We start from the raw sequence: 24332 nt of genomic DNA, 5'->3' as shown, positions 1-24332 counted from the left end.
GTGTGCTTTAATTGCTGCAACTTGATTTTGTACAAATATATGTACAAAATCAACAGGCACAATATAGTATCAGGTGTTTTTTTTTTTGTTGTTTTTTTTTACAGTGCAAAATCAAATTATTTGTCTGAGCTCTGTGGAAACAAAACCTCTGTATGCTTTAATTGCTGCAACTTGATATAAACCCGAAGTTTAACTGGGCTGGGCTGGGCTGCTCGTTCCTGAAGTATGACCCATGAAATGCATACTGGCATGTCTCTAATAGACAAGGTACGATTCAGTCACCTGCGTCTTTTGCAACCGGCCAAAAAGGATCTTTTTTGGGGGGTCTTTGCTGTAATTATTAAAGCACAAGTGAAGGCTCATGGATGCACAGAGCCAAAATGGAGAGAAGCAGGAATACATAGAATCCCTGAGATAGCTGGGGAGATAAGGGTGAAGAGGCCCTATGTTGTACTTCTAAATCCAATCCCAGTACACCTGCTGTCTGTGTGTTCTTCTACCGCCACCTACTGCTCAGGATGAAAAGCAGTTGAGCAAATGCAGCCAGTCCACACCACCGTTGAACAGCATGTCACACATGTGTTTCCAAGGACCTTGTTCTCCAAGGTATCCCTTCATTTTGGTTCGTTAGCTGGCATTCCTGACAGCTAGTCATCTAGTGGGGGTGAGGCAAGGCTCCCTCTGATCAAGAGCGGGCTAATAATGGGCCACTGATTGAAGAACTGCAGAACATCCGGGTTTCATCTGCTTCTAAGGTCTTGCAAATTCAGGCTTTCCACCCTGACACAATCTCACTTGTAGGCCTAAGTCTTCCTGCAAAAAAGAACTGAGCCTAACTGCCAGGCCACTGGGACAATCTTTTCAGTTTCCTCCTTCAGAATGCCTCTCCCACTAAAGACCTAAGCATGAGTGCAGCCCACACCCTGCCACACTTTTTGTCCCTCAGGAACCTCTCTGACTGGGGTACAACTAAGCCTCACCTTACCTCAGTCAAGCCCAGGAAACTCCTGGCTGCACAACCAGGAGATGTTCCAGATACTATTGTTATCCCAGGAATCTCTTTGGTTTCCTTTTGTCCAAAGCCCTACCATCATCCCTGCTCTGGAAGCAGAATTTTGTCATTTTCTCCCCCACTGCAGGTATCCATGCTGTCCATTTTGATAGTCTCTCCCTCCACTAGAGATTTCCACTCTGTCATTTTTGTGTTTTTCCTGCTTGGAGAGCCTCTTGGAAATATTTCCCTGGAGGCTGTGCTTTTCCTCTTGTAAGTTTACTTCCTTTTATAAGTTAACTTTTTCCCCCCTTTCCCCAGAATTTGAAGCCATGCAGTTTGGCCTCACTTTGCAGGAGAACATCACCAATCTACACAGTAGACCAAAGGTAGGCGATTTCTTCTCTCTCCCCCTCTGACACTCCCCAGCCTTCCATTTCCCAGCACCGGTTTTAAACTTTGCGCTAATTCCATCATTCTATCCTGTTGAACCCCCTCTGGCAAAAGAAATTCAGCTCAGCTGACAGCCCAACTCACTCTCATTCCCGCCTCTCTTCAACCTGTGGTGGGTCCAAATGGAGCTATTTACAAATATGGTTTCACCCACAATTACTTAAACCTCTGCGCAACTGGTCTTACAAGCAAACTGTGCCTATATGGGGGAGGGGATGATGACACGCAGCCTCATGGTGACCGTTAGCCTAACTGGAGGCACTTTGAGGTTCCTTGCATTGCTGCCCAGTCAATGATCCCAAATCAGCTATACACTTCACTCTGACCTCTCGCATTATAAATTCCCCAGTTTGGGTCAATTCTATGCTGGGCAGACCTGGGTTTGACACTACGTTTGCAGGCACATATAGCAGTTAGACACATGTGCATGTGGATGACAGCAATGTTGGCAATACACACCAGTGATTATTATTATCATGTGCTAAAACAGGGGTCTCCAAACTTTTTGGCCAGAGGGCCGCATGAAATATCTGGCGCAGTGCTGAGGGCCAGAAAAAATGTAAATATAAAATTTAAATAAATAAGAGATTGAACTTAGATGAATGAATAAATGAATGAATGGGCTCATTCACTCAGCCTCTCCAGCCCTCAGAACACCCTCCAGATGCAATCAGAGCACAGCTCTGTCATGTTCAGTCAAGTGGCCCAGGGGCTTTCAGGGGACAAGAGGCTGGCTGCAGGCCAGATAGAGGCTCGCTGCGGGTCGCATCTGGCCCCTGGGCCAGGATTTGGAGACCCCTGTGCTAAACCATTAAGGAGGAGAAGGCCAACTCTTTGAGAGCCCTCCTGTGATATAGTGTCACATGCATAAGACTGCTGAAATAGGATGGAACTTTGCTCCTTTAGTTCTTGTGACATTTCCTGTGGTTGTTACAGCTTTTCAAGTCTTGAACATACACACATCTAGTCTGTGGGAAGACTTCAGGCTCAATGCAGGGATTACCAGGCTAAGTTTCAAGGCCTCATTTATACTGGGGATCAGAAGAGATCATACAGTGATCACTGAGCAGTGATATGAATTGCGAGCAAACTAAATGGAGAGCTTTTCTCCAGCACCTTCGGATTAAATGGGAAGTGAGTGGATCTCCAGCAAAAATAGAAGACGCCGTGCTCTCTTCAGCAATCTTCATAACTTGAGCACTGTACATGACTACAGCAACATAACCTTTTAACTATCTATTAACTCTGTTGTGGACGCTCTTTTCTGATGCTTGAACTCAGAGAGAGTCTCAAAAACTTCCAGTGCAATCCTACTGCAAGACACTATTCCCACACTACCCCTGCCTCTCCCATTGCAGTGTTTGGGGAGGACTGTTGCCTGGTGGTACAGCACATACAGAATATCACAGGTTCAATCACTAGCATCTCCAGGCAGGGCAGTCAAGACCTTATCTGAAATCCTGGAGAGCCACTGCCAATCAGCAAACATGACACTGAGCCAAATGGGCCAATACAGTATGTGGCAGATTTGAACTTATGGAACTTACAATGTGCCACAGAGATCAAGCATGCAAAACAACAGAAATGTAGCTATCCTATATAGTCGGAACGTATCCAACAAATACGTACTGTCGCTTTAAGTTCTAAAAGCTCAAGACAAGAGATAAGCAGCAACCAAGGGAACAGCAGCTTCATTCACCCATTTCAGGTTCACTCCAGGTCATAAACAGAGTAAGTGGAATGGTGGGCAGAATCACTTGCACTATTTACACCATTATTTTCTCGGCCTTTGGGAAGGAGGGCAAGCAAGAATACTTGAATTTGCTCAAGTCAGTCTCACATAAGATGCGGGCCAACTGTATATTGCGTTTGCTCTTGGACTGCTTACAGTCCAATCCTAGGCTTCGCTAGTGCCCAGGGCTGCAGCGGTACCGAAATGGCAACCACTGCATTCAGTGGGGCAGGGAAGCAGTGCCATGTCTCCTCAAGGTAAGAGAACAAATGCTCCCCTACTCCATGTAGCGGCCAGGCAGCCCCAATGGGTCTCCTCAGATCTGCACCCACTATTGACCGGGTACAGAATCAAGGAGATCCGTGTCAGGTTTCCTGACCCAAGAGGGGGGTGGCAGAGCCTGCTGCTGTGTCCACCCCCCTCCCAGGCCCGCTCCTCCCTTCCCCCACCCAGTTCTGCCCCCTCCTACCACCCCAAAAAGGCCTGCTTCTGGATGGCAGTAGTTCTTACCACCAGGTGCCCTTGGCATTCTTCCTCTGATGCCATAGCTCTGAATCAACTGCCGCTGGGCCCAGCATCGGAGGTGTGCCAGTATCGCTGGCACAAAAGTGCCTTATGGCACGTTTCACAACAGTCAGGCAACCAGCACAACCACCAGCACCACAGACCATAGGATTGGGTCTTTAGTGGCCAGTGCTACATTTACCCATAGGTGCAGAAACAGGGATGAAGGTCAATGCATTGGCAAGAAACCATCAGAGTAACTGAAATGTAATTAAAGCATTGTAAATTCCAAGCTCAACAACAGCATGTGTTGACTACAGGGCACTGCAATATCAATCAACGTGCTTGTTCTATTATGGTACATAGGCCACAATCCTAACCAACTTCCCAGCACTGACACATAAGGGCAATGCAACTCCGAGGTAAGGGAACAAACATTGCCTTACCTTGAGGAGGCCTCTATGACTGCCCCCCAGCTGTAGGATGCAGCATATGCCCCACTAGCACAGCTATGCCAGTGCTGGAAAGTTGGTTAAGATTGCAGCCTTAGTTATTCTGGTCAAGAAATTTTTGACTGTCTGCCCTGAGGCTGCAGTTTAAAACAAAACAATAGAAAGCAATTCTACACAAAAAACTCAGCTTTGTAAATGTTACATACACAAGGTGACTAGGCTATACCATACAAAATATAACCCGGATACTGGCATATTTTCAGTAAATTATTTATCAGAATTGTTCAGTACTCAAATCCTCAAGGGGGTTTTCTGAAGGGGGGGGAACACAGCAGGTAAATGGAATTAACTTAAATAGCACAATTTATTATTCAATCTCCTATTTCAAGCAAGAAGAGATGTAATCACTAGTGCAACCTATTTATTTCCATCTCCTTCCCTTCACTGAGTAATTTAAATCTGATTTCTGATTCTCAATCCGCTTATCAAGCACTAAACAACATCACGAGATCCTGTCTCTGCTGAAAATGATTTTTCCCTTTCTTCCCCGTCACAGACTGTCATGTCCAATTCACTTTATCAATCAGCTTGACATTATCTCCCTTCCACAGCGCACAGAGTTTAAGTCATGAGATTTATGCCAGACTTATATATAATAATAATAACAAGAAATGGTTCTTATAGCAACAGAGGGCTCTCGAGAACTGGATAACATCCTTTATATACAGACAGCATTCTCAAGGTTCACTGCTTATCAGTATATTTTCATATCCTCTAGTCTCTTTTTCCGCTTTCATCAATTTGTGATTTACTCAAGGTGTACAGCAGTCACAGACCAACGCTCTATTTCCATGTTCTACTTATCCACATCAAAGGCCAGAATTTCAGATCAAAGGACAATAACAAGTTAAAATGATAAAATAGAACTCTATAAACACTAGGGTTGCCATGTTCAGTTGATTAAACAAGTACATGAATCAATTAAACATACAGGTGGGGCCTGTTTATCCGTGGATTTGGCATTCACGAATTTGCCCCAACGCGAATGCTGAAACCCCAGGTCGCTCCCTTGCAAACCTCCCAGACGCAACTGGAACCTTGTTCAGGTCACATCTGGGAGGTTTTCTGAGCCTTGGAAAGGCTGTGAGCCACCACACATGCAGTTTTCAGCAAAAACCAGAAGTTGTCAAAAAGACGCTCCAGGCAGCATTCTGAGCCTCAGAGAGGCCGCGCATGGCCTCTCCAAGACTCAAAACAGCTCCGGACGCGGCCAGAGAAAGGCTCCGGTCATCTTCACAGCACAGGTGGGGTTCAAAAGCTGTGGATTTCATTATCCATGGTTTTCGGTATCTGCGGGGGATCCAGGAATGGAACTCCCGCAGATAAAGAGGCTCTACCTGCATTTTGGTCCATTAGAAAGGTATCCCCAGTTTCATTGGTTGGCAGTTTTTTGTAAGAAACAATGCTTGAACAAAACCAGTCCTTTTTCATGCACATTTATACAGATGTAATGGATTAATTACATACATCCATGATTAGTGGGTTAGTAATTAGTGAGTCAAGACATTTATGGTTAATCAACTAAGGCTGAAGTTCTCAGACTTGGGCATTGCGACTCTGCATCTGGTCCCTTAAAGGACAGGGGAAGGGTGAAGGCAGCGATTTAATCCCCAAGATCACACCACTGTCAGGGACAAGGGGGGGAATCACAGTTAGAAGCGTTGGCCTCTAGGGAGTGTGGAAAGCCCCATGGAGCCCTCCTCCACAGGGCCATCCAAGCCTCAGAATAGTGGTTAACAAAGTGACTTCCAATCACTTTTCATTTTTAAACTATTCTGAGGCTTGCGGAGCCCTGTGGAAGTCTCCATGGGGCTCCCTGAATCCCCCAGAGGCCGGCACTTCTGAGTATTAAAAAAACACTTTGTCCCTGGCAGCATCATTGAACCTAGGGATCTTGCAGCTGCCTTCGCCCCTCCTTGCCAAGACTTACCCCAGTTCCACTGAATTAAGACATCTTCAATCAAGGAACAGTCAAGCAACAAATACAAATGGATCATTAAACCTGCCTTAAAAGTCCACATGGCACTCGTTGACTTTTGTCTGGAGAGAGCTGAGCAGTTGAATTTGCCCATGAACCAGAAAACTGTGGCTGCCAGAACTAATCCTGGACTTCAGTGATGCTTTCACAGCTGATTCCAGTTACATGCCTTGCTTATGCCCCTGCTTGTTTGTACCTGCTCAACCTGTATATTGGTAAATAACAGGGTGTTAAAAACCACACCATATGTCTCCAGTGCTTTCTGGGAGATGTTGTAAAAACACTCCTGTTTCACAGCTCCTGGCTGGGCGCTGTGGGGAAAGCCCGTACTGTGCCTTTCATGGTGCCCAACTGACCTCTGGTGGCTTACTGGGTACTACCATAGCCATGATTACTGAGTGAGCTGGGGTCAGCCTGGCTAGGTAGGCTCTCTGGCACTCGGGAAGTGTCCACCCTGACCGACCTCTGATGCCCCCTTTTTGTAAAGGTGCCCTTAAATTTTCTCCAATTGGGGATGTGAGGAGAATGGAAACCTGTATCTAAACTGTGCCTTAAGACAACTTTCTTGAGAGGTAGCTGCACTATTATGGAACTACCTTACACTGGAGACTCACCAAAGTGCAGAATTTGTTTAGAGGAGAATGAGAATTGACTATCTGAGCAAAATTTTAGCGGCTGGGGAATAAGAGGTACAATATGACATACTTTTGCATCTATATCTTCTGTTTTTGAGCCCAGATTCTCTGTGCAAGAATGACAGAATGGAAACAGAGAATGAGGAAAGAGCAGAAAAAAAAGTAGAAGAATAGTAGAGGGTCTCATTGACCCCCAAAACCCTCCCTGTAAATTGGCAGGCAAAGCATATTCTTCTCTCAGAGCCAGTCCCTGCAACCCTTTATGGAGGTAGAAGTTTGGCTCAATCCTCTGCTGATCCCTGCTCCTAAGAGGTGATTGTGTGCTCCATGGATACTAGACTGAAAGAGAGAATGACACTTGCTTCGTTCCTCAAATCAGCCGAAGTCATGGGTTGAAACATGGTGACTGAATGACTGTCAGCCCAACCCTAACCCATACCAATGCAGTGAGGCCAGCACGGCCGTGCTGCATCCTAAGCGCAGGTTAAGCAGGCTGGAAGTCTTTTCAAGGTAAGGGGACATTCTATAAAGCCCCAGCCTGCTCAGTGGAGCAACTTGGATCTGCGCCTACCAAATGGTTGGCAACCTTCAGTCTCGAAAGACTATGGTATAAGCCTACAGCACCCGGTATTCCCACGCGGTCTCCCATCCAAGTACTCACCAGGCCTGACCCTGCTTAGCTTCCAAGATCAGACGAGGTCAGGCATATAACAGTTGCTGGCTGGCGTAAGTCTAGGTTGCCTCATGTCAGGTTCCCAGAGCTGGCAAAGGGGATAGGATTTGGCATTCACCAGCATGGTCAATCATGCCCCCACCCAGGACCAGAGCAGCTTTTGTTTGTGCCAGCGCACGTTCCTTTTTGCTCTAGTGCCAGTGGGACAGTGCAGACGTTCCCACTGGCGCTCCTAAACATGCTTTAGGGCACGTTTGCGACAGCCGAGGCAGTTACAGAAGGGAAGCTTAGGATTCTGCCATGAGGACAAGGAAAAAAGGCCTCTCTGCTCAGCCACCCCTTGGAAGGAACATGGGTCAAAAAGAGGGGCAGTAGAAGGACTCCCCTTTTCCCTCTCCCACTGCAATGTCTTGCAGCTACCTGCCTGCTTTATTTAACACTCTTTATTTTATTTTTCATCGTGTTCCTATCTACCCGAACAGACCTCTTGAAAGACAACCAGCAGAATAAAATCTAAATAAGTGTTCGGAGTGTGCCAAAAGGATGGCGTGACCTGAATGTGCCTGGGATTTGTCATCCCATCTAGTGACACAGTAGTCTTCTTTGTGTCGATTATATCACCCTGCCAGGGAGCATGTGTTCAGAGTAAACTGCAATCTCCCTTACCTGGCATTAACTACCATGTGACTCATTCAGATAAAAGGGAGGCTTCTTGACATCAGTAAAACAGAGTTATTCACAAGCTGCAGACTAATTATCTTGGTGCCTCGTTTGGGGACCGGAGCAACATTTGCAGCAAACAGGTTTTTGCTGAGCTGAGTGTTTTCTCGGGACCCTCCACTGGCAACAATTTTCTTTTCTTTTTCCAGCTGGAAAGATGTAGAAAGAATCTCCTGCACCTGTCACAGCATCTCTTAACAAAAATGCCACACAGATACCCTTCTGGCTACGGTTCAGACCAAAGACGGGTGAAGGGCTGGGGACTGGCAAGGAAAGTGAAAGCAATTTTTCTCATTCCTTTCCTGCTCAAAGTCTCAAACAAGAACACCATCAAAAGGAGCAAGGTCAGCACAAGGAAGTTATAAAGACTGCCAAATTTCCAGGGACTGACAATCCACCTTGGTAGGTCGCCTTGGCTTCCACATTTTGCTGAGCAGGAACCGTACAATTCAATGGGCATTTTATTACAAGCAAATTGCTCTCAACAATGAAGACTAAGCAAGCACAGGAAAAATCAGGAAATCGCGTGATAGAAGAGGCAGCAACTGCACCTAACAAAGAACCTCTTAGCCATACAACCACCAAAAGTGCAGAACCTTAGCCTCTTTTTAAAGTTGCACTGACTGTACAGTGATTGGGAATGGACAGTGTCATTGGATTGCATGTTCTTTGAGGCAGTGGTCTGTCATGTTTTTTCCTCCCAGAACCCCAAACTAACACTTAAGAAAAGCAGTATGTGAAAGTTGTTGGAAGGCATGCAGCCTGTTGTCTGGCCTTCCTAGCAGCACAACCCCATTCGCTGCTCTATGCTTTGGGGGGGCAAGGCATATAGAGTTCTATGAGATTGGGCTATAGGGGATCAAAGATAGCAAGATGCAAGCCCTCCCAACAGCCCAAGTAATGTCCGCAAAGCCATCTTCAGCACCCAAACTAGCTGTATCCCATCAATCCAGGCCATGAGATCCACAGCAGGACTGGTGGCAGAATGTGCAACTTGCTATATTCCCTTCCAGCAGCCCAAAACACCCTCCATATACACCTTCAGGAATAGCTTTACCTCTGACATGCAGAATAAGGGACTAGGCTGGGTTGGCAGAGTCATTCACCACCTAGTTCTTCACTAGCTACCTCTTATTATAGGAACAATCCTCAATAGAATGTTAGATAGGCAGTACAAAGGAGTTAAAGTGGGACCTCTTTATTCACAAGTTTATCCATGGATTTGACCCACAGTGGGTTCCGAACCCACAGAAGGAAGACTCACAGAGGGCCTCCCAAATGCTACAGGAAGCTTATTCTGGTTGCATCCAGGAGGTTCTCTGAGGCCTGTAAAGGCCGCATGTGGCCTCTACAGGCCTCAGAACAGATCCAGACATGACCAGAAAAAGGTTCTGTTGATGTCTGGGGGCCCTATTGGACTGCAACCCATGTATTTAATTATCCACAGGGGTTCCAGGAACAGATTCCGCATGGATAACAAAGTCCAGCCTGGACAATTATGGAAACAGAGTAGGAACATATTGTGGCGATCATGGGAAAGGTTCAATGTGATAACTGTATCCAATATCTTTCCAAATGAATACTTTGTCTTGTTTTTAAAACTAGCAGCCTCCTTTAGCAATGTATGCAAGTCTGAGCATAGGCACAGGTTCTTTTTTTGTTTTTTTTTAACTTTTCATACACCCAATTGGTTTGCAGGGGTTGGATTAGCTGCCTGCTGCTTTTGCTCTATGCATTTCTTGCATAACAATGAAGAGATGCAATTGGGGGGAAAACTTGACAATGACCCAAGGCAAATACCAGGAGCACACATGCACAGAGACAAAGTGTTTTTGATGATAACTCTGAAGATTTGAACGTGGCCAAGAAAACTATGCCCATCACTGTTTCCGTTGCCTCTTGGGTCTTGCGTAGCAGGATAATGGAAGCAAAACTCACAAACGAAAGACAAGGTTGATACTGAGCAGTGCGAACTTGATCCTTGAGCGTCTTGCTCATAATTTATGTTTTATTCTAGGGAGCATTGTTAAAGATTGCTATCCCAGAAAGTTAATGAATACCAAATGCTGGTTCCACTCTGTTCTGACAGATATCATTTCCAGCGTGATGAGAAGAGATTACCCAGCCGAACACACGATGATATGTCTAATCTCCTGCTTTAAAAAGACACTGCCCTCCTCCGATGGTCTCTGGTCTGAAACAAAGCCAGATGACTGCAGTAAAATCAAGAAATAAGAAGGTGAATTTCATTGTTTTTTTTTTCCTTAAAGGGAGATTTCATGAGAACGCATTAGAACAAGACTCCAGAATGCTATAAATACTACTGTATAAATTGCCCATTGTTCTGAAGATTTTACTGTTAGAATAGAAAAAAAAAGTCTTCTATGACCATCATGCAAGTTAATGAAAACAATTTCACTGCCATGAACAGGTGCAGCATTCCATGAATTGTTACCCAGCACCCCTGTTTGTTTTGGGGTGCCCCAACATATGTCTTTGACCTCTGGAGCCTTCCAGCAAACCTTACTCTCATTCAATTTCTTTGTTTTTAAAAAGCATGCAGTTATCAAATCACTTTTAAGAAGCTGGATACATCTGCCTTTTCTCCAAGTTTATTTCAGTTATTGTTCAAAACAGTCGATGAACTATACCTCAACCCCAATTCACTGCCTAATCCTATCCCTTGCAGTAGCATAACTAGAGGGGGTGCAAAGCATTAAGTTTTGCATAACACCTCACGGAGATGCCTCTGCTTTGCTCTAGTGGCCCGGAATGGCTCCAAAGAGAAGGGAGAGGGGTCACTTGTATGCCACAGTGAGATGCTGTGCAAAACTTAGTGCTTTGCACCCCCTTGAGCTACACTACTGATCCTTGCCACTGCTGATGATGCAACTGCACTAACAGAGTGCACTCTGTATCCAATGGTGGGAGGGGGATTAGACTGCCCAACTGCCTATGGTCTTTTCAGACATGTGCCAGCCATTTTATTGCTCTATGTCCAGCAAGAGAAAAGCATGGAAAACACGTACCTGCATACAGTGTAATATGTGAACAATGCTTCAGTGGCATAGCTAATGATTGTGCAGCCTGGTGCCAAGTTCAAAATGTTGCCCTGTAAATGATGTCACAGCTGGAAGTGACATCACGCCCGGGCTTTCAAAAAAGTGAAAATTGGGAGGAACCCACCTCCTCCGCCCAGCAACTCACCATCCACTTGCTCTGCTGCCTTCTCCCAGTCAGTGGCATAGCTAAGGTATATATCTGCTACCTGGGGTCAAAGAAGATTTTGTAGCCCCCCCACCCCGCATGACAAAATCAAATTTAATTAAGTAAATAAATAAAAAAGTTATTTCTTTCCATGCTGTATCATAATAACGTCTCATTGGCACTCAGAACAATCAGTCTCATAGGTCAGTTTGGAGTTAAGAAAATCCACTTTCTGTTCCACAAGGCAGTTGTGTTTCCATTTTCTGGTTAATTGGCCATAACTTTTGATAGAATACAGATATTCAAGTGCTGTTTGTTGCACTGCATTCTGCATTAAATTATCTTTCCAATGATATATATAACACGATGGTGTTATTCATACATACCAAGATTTTCACAATTTTGGTCACTAGTGTCAAGCTCAGCTTGTTGCCCCCCTAAAACTTGATGCCCGGTGCAACTGCTACCCCCTGCACCGCATGAACGATTTCCAGCTCAGCAGCAGACTATCCTCCACATAACCGATCCTTGGATAGGACTGGATGTCAGCCAATAAAACAGAAAGATCTTTCTCCCATTACTTCTAAACTGATGCCAACAATGTAATATGAGCCACTATACCTTTAGTCAGGCAGGTCTGTATGTTCCCAAGCTTACCTTAAGCCTCTATGGAACAAGATCACCTTATTCCAAGAGTTATAAGGGGGAGGGACAGCAAACCCCAGTTGACTTGTTCAGTTGGACACCAAAAGTTGACCATTTGTCCCCTGCCTGGGGTCTGATTAAGCTCATCCTGCATTCCTGCAAGGAGTGTTTTTCTTTTTTCTGATCTTTATGAATCCTGACCCATGAAATCTACACATTAATCATCCAATCTGTAATTTATTTCCAGCTCCCTTGAATACATAAATCTGTTCGTACAGGAACACATTGTAAAGTGCACGTTCATGGAGAAACTATACCAGAGGCTATATTTTACATTATAAAAGACCAAATTAACATTGAATTGCTCCCTAGTGGAAAGCATACCTATGCATTTAAATGGAAGACTGTCAAAACCTATTCTGTGTGTACTATGTTCCCCTTGGTATTTAAAATAGATACAGCTATAGATTTTTCCCCTTCCCTCTTGATTTTGTTTTTCTTTCGTGTTCAGCAACATGTATGTTCTCAAGCCAAGAAAGATATTCTTTAAAAGAATCCTTTTTGATATACTGATGTGCAATTTTCACCTTATTAGCGGAAACTGTTACTGACACAGCCTTCCAAGGAGGCTAGCCTTTATTTAGAAGCAAGGCAATGATATACATAAATATAAGATACTGAATAAAACATTAAGACAAACGAATTGAAGCATTACAGAGGGCTAGAGGATCCTGCACACCTTCCATGTCTGACCTATGAAAAGACAAAGGACTCATGATTCCAATTAGCAAATTGCACAGTTATGACTTTGATCATTATACGGACAGCTTTGTGTTAGTTTGGTATCCCTTGCCTGGTTTCCAATCTTGCAGAGCCCTCTAGTGGGGTTTGAAAGGTTGCTGTAGTTTCACTTTAAAATAAACCTTCTCAGTTAGGAAATAGGCCCTTGACAAACTGGCAAACACAGACAACTGCAGAATCAAGTTGTATGTATTCGTGCACCAAGCAGGAGATAACTTCATATCTTCAAATTCAATCCTGGATTTCATAAACAGAAAGACCTCCAGTCTGAAGAGCACTTAATACTTCACTGCTAACATATTTTTCTTTTACCTCTGGTTGGCAACCTTCAGTCTCGAAAGACTATGGTATAAGCCTACAGCACCTGGTATTCCTAGGCGGTCTGCCATCCAAGTACTAACCAGGCCTGGCCCTGCTTAGCTTCCGAGATCAGACGAGATCGGGCATGTGCAGGGTAACAGTTGCTGCAGTTTTAATATGAGAGGAAGGCAGGTGAGAATGCCTGAGAAATTTCAAGATTTGACTTTCAGCACAGCCACAGGTGCAGTCCACATGGTCCCAAGGATTCTAACAAACACAAAGGGTCAATTCACACATTACATTTTGTACTTGGGGAAGGATACTTGAGCACAAAATACATGCATCTCTCATCAAGTCTGAAAGACACAAGCACACAAAACGGAAGATGCTTGCAAGTTTGGCACAGTATAAATAGCTCAAAATATTCAGAAGCAGTGGTGTCATTAGGCTTTGCATCACCCAATACATAAGAACATAAGAACAGCCCCACTGGATCAGGCCATAGGCCCATCTAGTCCAGCTTCCTGTATCTCACAGCAGCCCACCAAATGCCCCAGGGAGCACACCAGATAACAAGAGACTCATCCTGGTGCCCTCCCTTGCATCTGGCATTCTGATGTAGCCCATTTCTAAAATCAGGAGGTTGCACATACACATCATGGCTTGTAACCCGTAATGGATTTTTCCTCCAGAAACTTGTCCAAGCCCCTTTTAAAGGCGCCCAGGCCAGACGCCATCACCACATCCTGTGGCAAGGAGTTCCACAGACCAACCACACGCTGAGTAAAGTAATACAGGAGGCTAGCGCGTCACCCCTATGATGAACCTCTTCCCATGCAGAGGGCGGGGTAACACTATGGGTGGTGGGCATGGTAATGTACCATCACCCTGCTCCCTCTTGTTTTTTGGCTATAATGTTTGATATAATAGATATTTCAATATGGTTTGTTTCATTGCATTCTGCGTGAAATTACGCACTGATTGATATATAACATAATGGTATTCTAAAATACCAAGATTTTGAAATTTTGGTGAATGGTCGTGTCACACACACACACCTCCATGCGCGTCACCCAGTGTGGCCCACATCCCCTAGCAATGCCACTGATTCAGAAGCATGTGTCCAACCCTTTCTGGACCCTTTCTCCAGCTGAGTGAAATGTGGAAAAGCAAATGGCACCTTGTCTCACCTGTATCATTCTGAGTTGCTTTGAGTTCTCATCCTCAGACTCCTGAGCTGTAAGAGAAAAGGCAAAGTGGAGCAGAAGAGAGAGTTCTAGCCCACCCCACCTCCAAAATTCCTCTTCTGCTTCACTCCCTCTGCCTTGGAGTGATGTAGAGAACTTCAGGCAAGGCAGGCTATCAAAGCAAGTCAGTGGTGGCTGCAAGCAGTTAGACAGACAGGTAAGATGTGGCTCAGGGCAGCCTAAGACAGGGCTGCCCACCAGCTATTCCCAACTGTGCGGGTGAAATAAACCCCTTAGCAAAAATACACAAAAATGGCACCAAAGTACTGATTCTGTCAGCAAGCTCTATGGAGAAGTATAAATTGAAGGTTTAAGAAAATTGTAACATAGATCAAAAGTTTTAGAAAACTGTCTGAAATGCATCCTCTTTTTCCCATCACTTTGTTGTCAATAACAATAGGGAATCTTTGGCATCTAATTATAAAGAAGGAGAAACATTGCTTAAAGACGTTGTTTCTAAAAGGATTTCTTCATTGCCCTTATCCCAGTGTGTCCTCTAGCAATGGTTCTCAAACTCTCTGGTACAGTTTGAGAGCCTGTAAGTCCTTGAGCGGGCAGGAGGAAAGCAGCGACGCAATGCTCGCCATCTTGCTGCTGTGGAGGGGCGTAGGGATGGGCTTCCACTCACCCCCGCCTGCAGCAGCCTCCTGGGGGTTGGAGGAGCCTGGCGCCAGCCTCAGCAAGGCAGACCCCTGCAGAAGGCAGAATGCGATCACAACCATCTCCTGTTTCTCAGTCGCAAAACTGGAAGTGGTCGCAATCACGTTTTGCAGCGGTCTGTGCTGCATGGACAGCCTTGCTGAGGTTGGCACTGCAGGTGACCCCCAGGAGGCTGCTGAAGGCAGGGCTGAGTGGAAGCATGCTCCTGAGTCCTGAGGTGTGATCCAGGGGATCGGGTCTCTGCCTTCCCCCTGCCCCCACTCCTTAAGGGGGCAGAGCCCAGGGCTCTCAGGCTGGGGCGTCGCGACACCCCAGTTTGAGACCCACTGCTTTAAGGTCATCTACCTGAATTTCTAGGCTGCTCCATACTGAAAGCATACAGCAGTGGAAATAGGTTTTTTACAAAAGAGGAAATAGTCAATTCAGCCAAACAGAAGTAAAATGAATGCCGTATCTCTTAAAACCCTACAGCTTATGGGCTGCACAAAAGTCCAGTCGAAGCAGAAAGGTCCTACATCATTTCAGACAGATGCTCAAGTGAATCACCACAGAAAGAGGTATACTCACACCACTCGGTAAACTCAAAGTCTGATTATTGTACAATAGTCTATAGGAACCTGGGCTCTCTCTTAAGTATGGTAGAACCAGACCATTAACTGCTTTCTAAGTCCAAAGCATCATTATTAATCGTGCCTGGAAATCAAGCAAGGTTTTGATGACCTCAATACTACTGGAAAAACCCACTCTGTATACTTGATAGTGGAACAGCTAGAACTCCACAGCTCTTTCTGCCCATTTACTTAGCTGTGTAAACCACTTTTTGAACTATTTTTTGGTTGAAAAGTAATACATGAGAATTCTTAATAACAATAATATTCTACGCCTGCACAGCATATGGATGGTCCCATAAATATTTTCTATCAGCATTGCTCTCTCTCTCTCTCTCTCTCTCTATATATATACACACACACACACACACACACACACACACACACACATTTTAATGAGCACTAATTCATACATACTTCATTGTAGAAAACCTGCAACATTCAAACATCTAAGGCAGTGGTACTCAAACCTTTCCAGCCAGTGGCTCCCTTGACCCCCCCGTGGCTGTTGGCCATGAATCCCCATCATGTTCTTGAGGGCTGGAAGTGACATTTTTTTTTCTAGAACAGCCCCACTGGATCAGGCCATAGGCCCATCTAGTCCAGCTTCCTGTATCTCACAGCGGCCCACCAAATGCCCCAGGGAGCACACCAGATAACAAGAGACCTCATCCTGGTGCCCTCCCTTGCATCTGGCCTTCTGACATAACCCATTTCTAAAATCAGGAGGTTGTGCATACACATCATGGCTTGTACCCCATAATGGATTTTTCCTCCAGAAACTTGTCCAATCCCCTTTTAAAGGCGTCTAGGCTAGACGCCAGCACCACATCCTGTGGCAAGGAGTTCCACAGACCGACCACACGCTGAGTAAAGAAATATTTTCTTTTGTCTGTCCTAACCCGCCCAACACTCAATTTTAGTGGATGTCCCCTGGTTCTGGTGTTATGTGAGAGTGTAAAGAGCATCTCCCTATCCACTCTGTCCATCCCCTGCATAATTTTGTATGTCTCAATCATGTCCCCCCTCAGGCGTCTCTTTTCTAGGCTGAAGAGGCCCAAACACCGCAGCCTTTCCTCATAAGGAAGGTGCCCCAGCCCCGTAATCATCTTAGTCGCTCTCTTTTGCACCTTTTCCATTTTTGAGATGCAGCGACCAGAACTGGACGCAGAACTGGACTTCATTACACAGGAAGTGGCCAGAAATATTAACTATATTAATATTAATTATATTAATCATATCATTAATTAAATATATTAATACACAGCAATATACATGCTTTATAAATGATCAGCTGCTGATCACTCTTGGAGACAGGATACTGGAGTAGGTAGATTTTGTCTGGTCCAGGAAGACTCATTTTTTTTAACTTTGCAAGCATACCAATGGAATTGCTTTATCAAATGAACTTTGTGAACAACCAGTCTGACCAACATTACACACACCCCTGTGGACCCCAATCCAACTAGTCATTTCTCCCATTCTCCTTGGATAGGATTGAACCCTTTATTAATTTAATGAAATTAAATTTTTCCAGCAGCTGGTGGGGAAAACAAAAATAAACCATGAAAATATATCAGAGCTGATAAGGGTTTGGTTAGGAAGCTGATTTGTCTCCTATACTAGGAGATGCACAGCTCAAGCCTATGCATGTCTACTCAGAAGTAAGTTCCATTAGAGTCAATGGGGCTTACTCCCAGGAAAGTGTGGATAGGATTGGGCTGGCAATCACTTCATCAATGGTTGATAAGTATTCCCTTCAAATAGCAAGATTCATCATTTTAAAAATACAGCCTCTCCTCTTCAGTCAAACAACAAGATTAATAAATCACTTTAAAAACAGTACCCTTTTTCTGCTCCTGGCCAAGTAAAGTGTGTGCTTCTCTCTCTCTCTCCCCCCCCCCCCGTTTGCCAACTGCATGGAAACATCTTTGAGACCCCTGGTGACTGGTAAAATAGGAAGCGTTTTATTTGGGGAGGGGGAGGAAAGCGGGAAGGTTTGGAGATTGAAAGGGGGGAGTGGAAGAGGGAGGGGGTTGAAAAGAGAGATTTCACTTTGATGAGAAGCGATCCCAGGCTGGGAACTAGGAACCAACCAGACAAGGATCAAGGAGGATTTCTTTCTGACGGTCATCAAGGACAAGGACTGCAAAATGAGCATGCTTGGTACTTGCTGGATGGGGGCTGGAGTGGAAGAGCTTGGGAAACAACATGCAGCGAACACAGAAGGCGGCAGCCTAGGAGTGGAGGGAGAAGAGGGCGGGGCAGTAGCAGCCACTCTCGCAGCTGAGCAACTCCCGTTTCTTCTGCTTTAAAAAAAGTGCAGAAGACAGGCTCGTATTCTGCCCAGGGGTGTGACTATATCGCTGGGAGAGGACATCCCGTCCCTCCCCTTTGAGTTCCTGGTGCCTCCCTAAGGAGTCACGCCTCACAGTTTGAATAATACTGATCTAAGGGAAGCAATTAAAGAGATGTGTGGGGTCATCCCAGCACACACATTGGTGGCTGCCTGCAGATCCCTCCGTCGACAAGATCAGTAGTGTAGAGATGCCAATGGGGAACATTTCAAGCACTTGGTCTAATTAATTAATTAATCAAACCGCTTCTGTGTACACCATAAGCAGCATATATGTGAAATATACGTATTGTAGTAAATGTGTGAATTTGTATTGGCAACCTTCAGTCTCGAAAGACTATGGTATCGCGCTCTGAAAGGTGGTTCTGGCACAGCGTCTAGTGTGTGTGAATTGCAGTATAATAAAGTGTGTTTTCTTGAGATGTCCTGTATAGTTGCCCTGGAATCTATGGAAGTGAGAAGGTGAATGCTCCAGTCTCCGTCACCAGGTAGAGGATCAAGGGCCATGTAGATGTTGCAACTCCTACCCAAAAGAACACTGTCATGACATGAGAAAGACCAGCTTAGCACCAGACATTGGCAACAGAATAAGCCACTAGAGTGAGCTTTCTTAGCTTGCGCCCTCTCTCTTCTGAGCACCAGGAGCCCTGGGGATTCAGGCCCTCCTGGCCTCTGCCACTGTTCAGAAGAGCAAGTGTAGCTGGGTTCCTTTTTGAATAGTTCTAATCTGTTGTTTGCCACCTTGGGGAGCATTTGATTGAAAGGTCAGATGTAAATCTTCAAAACCAACCAACCAAATCGCATCACATCAGTAGCACACAGGCTGATACAATTGGCACAAGTGGGGCGGCAGCAACATTTTCACTCCATCCCAGTCTCACAGCACACACCTTTTCTTTCCCTCCGCACCTTCTTCCATCCCCAAAGAAGCAAATAAAGTAATTCAGGAATACTGATGTGAGATGCATAGTCAAGGGACATTAAGTGTATGCAGGCTCTGTTAATGGCACCCCACCCATGGTCAAATCATACATCCTCTGTGCTCTCACTTTAAAAGAGAGAAGTGGAAAGAACTGATTTGGGTATGATGAAAGAGAAATGTAGTTATCATGTGAACCTCTTAACCTAAATTAGCTTCAGAGTGGTGTTAAGGAGGTAGAGAGAGGATACAGAATTGAATGCTTGTATTTTCCTAGATAGACAGGGGAAAGGTGACGCTTTATTCACTGCAGCTCAATTTTCTTCTCCTGCCCTGTAAATGACACATATTTCCTATCTCCACATGTCAATGACAGAATGCAGCTGTTTGATTAGATGATGAAGGGAGAATTGAGCTATGGGCTCAGAGTGATTTCTCTGCCCTTTCTGTCTCGCTGAAGCTGTCCTTCTCCTAGCTTCCACTCTGAAGCCTGTCTATTGACAACCAAACTTTTACCCTAGACCTCTGGTCCAAAAATATGTGCCTTGATTTTGTGCTCATAAAAAAAAAGGGAAGAGCCTTGCAGTGATACAAACAATGCCAACTCAAATACAACAACAAAGAGACACACACGACTGGAATCCATTGGGAAAGAAAAGGCTATTCCCAGAAGGGACTAAATGCCACTGCAAAGGGGGTCGGCAACATACAGACACAACTGTCACTCAGGCATCCTGTTATCTTTTAATCTCATAGGCTCACCCCGTCTTGGGTATATATGTGCAATGTACATACCCACCCACATGGACACACAGCACATAGTGCATGCCTGCTACATCAATCATGCAGAACCATGCTGTGAATATGAAATGCAGTCCTCAAGATAAAGCCACAGTGTTCCAAATATGCTACCCCTTTTTGCCATTGTGGTAATATAGTTTCATGTAGAAACAGCACACAGCTAGTAACCTGCACCCCAGGGAAGATTCCTGTGACTCAGAGTCTCACCATTCGTAGCAAGGCAGCCATGCTGATGGAGTGTATGCTGCATCCAATGGTGGGGTTGCCAGAGGTAAGTAAAAATATCTCCTACTTTTCTCTGCATAAGCCTACACATACACCAGGTATATAGCCAACAGAAGTTCAAAGACAGAAATGGGGAGCGACCTGCTAAAAAACAGGACAGGATCCTGGCTTGTGTTGGTGCTGCTGGAATCCTTCTCCTCCCTGGTCTGAAACTCTCCCTATCCTACCTACAAGAGGCCCCTATCACCACCAGCAGTGGCGAAGTCCCTATGAGCTACTGCTGTGCGCACTGCACCACTGCCTATTTAACAGCAGTGGCCTGAAAGTGCATGACAGCAGCCCAGCTTTCACACAACTGTGAAGCGCCTTTTGCTGCCAGAATGCAAGTTCTGGTGAGGTCTGAACTGGATTGGGTCATCAGTCTGTGAATTTAAATGCTTTTCTCACTATTCCTTCTCTGTTCCCTAGACTCACTGTATCAAATTTCCCGTTTCCTATGCTCCTTAGCCTGTCTACTCGCAGACTGCCAGCACTGCACATTTCCCCCATCCTCCTTTCTCATGAGTCCCACTGGTCTTCCGTTAACTTCACACCTCCTCAGAGCTGGCCTAAGACTGCCTAGCACTTGAGGATGTGTGCTAAAAGCGGATGAGGGCAGTCTCTGTTTCTCCCACTTCCTAACCTGGTACATCACTTTCCTCTCCCCCATACTTCCTCTTCTGCTCTATCCTCCTCTTATTTTTCCAACTCAAAGAGTAGGAGGGGAAAGAGCAGTGGAGGTGTTGTAAGGTTGACTTAAGAAGACTCAGTACCAGGAGTGAAAGTCTGCAGGCTCTTTATTCGGTTGCATGCAATGGGTGCTCAAGGGACTCTTGCCCAAAACAAATGAGCACACTCACCAATGGTGGATTTGACCTTTTTATACATTTTTCTGTTCTTTGTCTCAAAATCTAGACTTTTCTGGCTGAAATTTGCATCAGAGTTGGGCAAGAGGTGAGCAAATATCTAATAGGTTATACTTTACACAAAAGGTAGGAAATAGGTGAGATTTACTCTTAAAACATATAAAATTACAAAATTTCCAAAAGTCAGCAGAGAGCAATACAACACAAAATTCTCAAAGACAAGTGTGGAGACCGACATGACTTCATAAGTGATAAGATGTTTCTTGGCAGGACTTCAGGTTCATCTCGTTAGTTCGGCCTGATACCGTTGCCTGGTCTCCTGTTATCTTTTGCATTCCATACCTGTTGCTTAACATAAACACTGTGGAGCCAAGTTTGCAAAGCCAAGGTTTTCTGTAACACAGCAAAGCAGTTTTTTTGGTTCCTTTTAGAGCAGCCTATGATTCTTGCTTTTGTGAATATTGTAGTCTTTACCTGAAGTCACAGTCTGGGGTCAAAGGTTACCGTGTATCAGAGGTAGGTACCCCTTGGCAATCTGCGGCCCAGGGTCAACTGGCTCACAGATCGCCCAGTCCTCCACCTCCTATTCTTGCCTTCCTTGCCCTTCAGTTATTTGTTTCCTCCTCTTATCTTTATTTCATGTGTTTGCTTCTTTGCCCATTACCAGCCCTAAGTCTTCAGCCACTCTGTGTCTTAGTTCCCCATGTCCCTTAATTCCCTACCCTTCTGGGTCCTATTCCCATTTGGGTTTTAAGCCAGGAGCCTCCCCAACAACGCTGCCTCTGTTTCTTCTTCCTGCCAGCAATACCAGGCCTTTTCACTTCCTTCACAGTCTGCCAAATGGCTGGCACTTTCAAGTTTGAATGGTTGTGGACATTCCATTACATCAGAGTACGTAGTTTAGACAAGGTCAGAGGGAGAGGGAAGTCAAAGACAGAATGTGACAGGCCAGAAACAGCCTATTTTTGTCCCATATCACAGGTGGTTTTCCATTAAGTGTGAACCAAGTTTTGCATGTGAACTTGCATCCGTTTCCTAGAAGAAACAAAACTTTCCAATGACAAATAATGCATTACTTTTACAGTTCCTTGATACTTCCAGAAGCAATTACTTTACAGTCATCTGTTTTTCATTCATATAAAGTTGTGAGACATTGCAAACACTTCTAGCATTTGAGAGGAGTAAAAATCAATCTTAGTCCTACAAAAATGCACAATCACAGTTGTAGAGTTACCAAATTTGCATCATATGTAATGAGCATTCATTGTGATGCACATAACAGACATGATCATCTCTCATCACAGGTATATTTCCCCTGGGAATGAATGGAGAATGAATTTTAAAGGTGTGTGATTGAATTCTGCACTGGAATCAAATTCCAATGGCAACGTGTTTTTGCCATTGTTAATTCTGTTGCATCCTGTAGGAGTAGCTGAACTAAACTGGAAGACAGTGTGAAAACCGTGCTGATTGGATGGCAGACGCGGGTACCTATGAGTGTAAAACCATGTAAACCTTGTGTGTGTGTGTTTTGGCTCATTCATTTCAGCAGGAATGGTATGTAATTTTTGTTACAAAGTGATGATAATAAAGGTACTCAAGAGCTTAGTATTAACATGGGAACTTGCCTCTTTGTTGGGGTGATTTGGGAGTGGAAGCAAAGCACATGTTCCAGAACATGTTTTTAAATTAACAATTTGTTGAATGCTTAATCGTGACCAAATATATTTAAACATGACAAATGTAAATAAACAAAGCCTGCTCTAGCATAACATCCAAGAGATTTGATAAACTCTAATTATGCTGCCCGCCCACCAATTCTGCAACTGGTACAGTATTTAAAGTGGGCACATTTGCATAATTTATTTTGGTTCCACGGTTTGTTCCACAGATGTTTCAATGTTGAAAATTTGGAAAGCCTTTTTTCCCTTTTCTATTGTTATGGAGTCTATAAAAACACAAATGTTTTTGCTACATAACCCTTGCCAACACTGCCTAAGCATTTATCAGGAAATGCACATATTTCTTTCTAGGGTTCTCAAAATAATCAGGATGTCACAAACAATTAAAAAAATTAAGCTAAGGGTAAGTTTACATGCTCAGTATATATATAGTCATCGTCTTCTGATTAGTTTCCTGGACTGAAGTAGAAACATGTTTGCCTTCTCTGCCATTTCCTTAGATGTCACATTTTAAATATGCAATGGCATAACTCTTTGTAATGCTTATAAATAGTCACAAGATGGTGCTACAGTGACATTTTCTTAACAGCAGCCTTAGCTGCTTATTGTATTCCAAAACCATGGATAAAAGCAAACCTGGCTGGGGATAAGAATAGGCCCTCAGTTTGGCTGTACTTGTCATAAGAGGCGACTAAACAGCCACCGGGTAGATGGGACTTGTCAGCCTGGGAAGGCAGCTCATCTGAGAGAAAGAAAACTCTGATCCCAAACCTCCACTGCTTTGTGGCTACACCCAGTTATGGAAAAGGCTTCAGGAGTCAACCTCGAGGCAAAATCTGGAGCCGGAGTCCCTGAGGCAGTTCATGGCTGAACACAGTCACGTTCTGGCAACTCCTGCGACGCCGCTGGAACCAACCGTATTGGCCTCTGCCTGCATGGGTAGCAGTCTATCCTCCATACCTACTTTACCCAGGCTTCGCGCACTAGAGAGGACACTCTGTTCCAGAACCACCATTCAGAGCGCGATACCATAGTCTTCCGAGACTTGAAGGATGCCAACAAACAATACTTACAGAACTGTGGCATTGCACAAGCCCTTCCTGTTAGCACTGTTTCTCATCTGTCTATCTTTGCAGCCCTTCCTGTATGTGAGAAGCAGTCTGCCAGAACACTAGAGGAGGGAGACAGACAGGATGCAAACAGGAAACAAGAAAAGTTCCTGCAACAGGAAGGGCTGCAAATAAGAGCACTGCAAAGGAAGACAGATAAGTAACGAGTGTGAGAGGGGTGGAGAAGCACAGAGAAGTGTTAACTACAGATACGGGATCCGTGGATATGGAAGATACCTGTACAGTTGTTACTGATCACAAAAGAAGTACCTTCAACCTCAACTTCCCTCGCATATATTGTAAATTCAAATCAAGAGTTGCATGGTAATTAAGGCACAGGTGAAGGAGCCCTCTGCCACACAGTCTACAGGGTACAGAACAACAGTGGCACTCATCTCAAGCCAGGGATGGACTATCAAGGAACATCAAGACATAAAAGTAAGGTCCTTGATGAGATCAGTCCCCAATAGCCTCTGTGTTTCCCTAAGGGGATATGGGTTAGAAAAAGCGCTCCCCTTGTGTTCACTGTTTGCTTGCTTGCGGTTCGCCACTGCTCATGAATTGCTAAGCTACTCACTAGTGCTACATCAGAGGCTCAAATGTGGACACAGGAACTGACATATGGACAGACCATGTAACATATAAAAGAGACTGCATGGGGTGGAAAAA

General features: G+C 44.7%; 1 protein-coding gene and 1 pseudogene across 1 annotated transcript in view; both read right to left on the bottom strand.

Moving 5' to 3' along the window:
* The window catches only part of TAFA4 (TAFA chemokine like family member 4), a 105463-nt gene that overhangs the window by 72624 nt on the left and 8507 nt on the right, over nucleotides 1–24332 (bottom strand). The window lies entirely within an intron of this gene.
* LOC136643212 (5S ribosomal RNA) lies at nucleotides 13204–13323 on the bottom strand (annotated as a pseudogene).

Source organism: Tiliqua scincoides, chromosome 2 (assembly GCF_035046505.1).
Source record: "Tiliqua scincoides isolate rTilSci1 chromosome 2, rTilSci1.hap2, whole genome shotgun sequence".
Taxonomy (NCBI): domain Eukaryota; kingdom Metazoa; phylum Chordata; class Lepidosauria; order Squamata; family Scincidae; genus Tiliqua; species Tiliqua scincoides.
The sequence above is the reverse complement of the archived record's forward strand: the minus strand, read 5'-3'. Positions and strand labels throughout refer to the sequence as shown.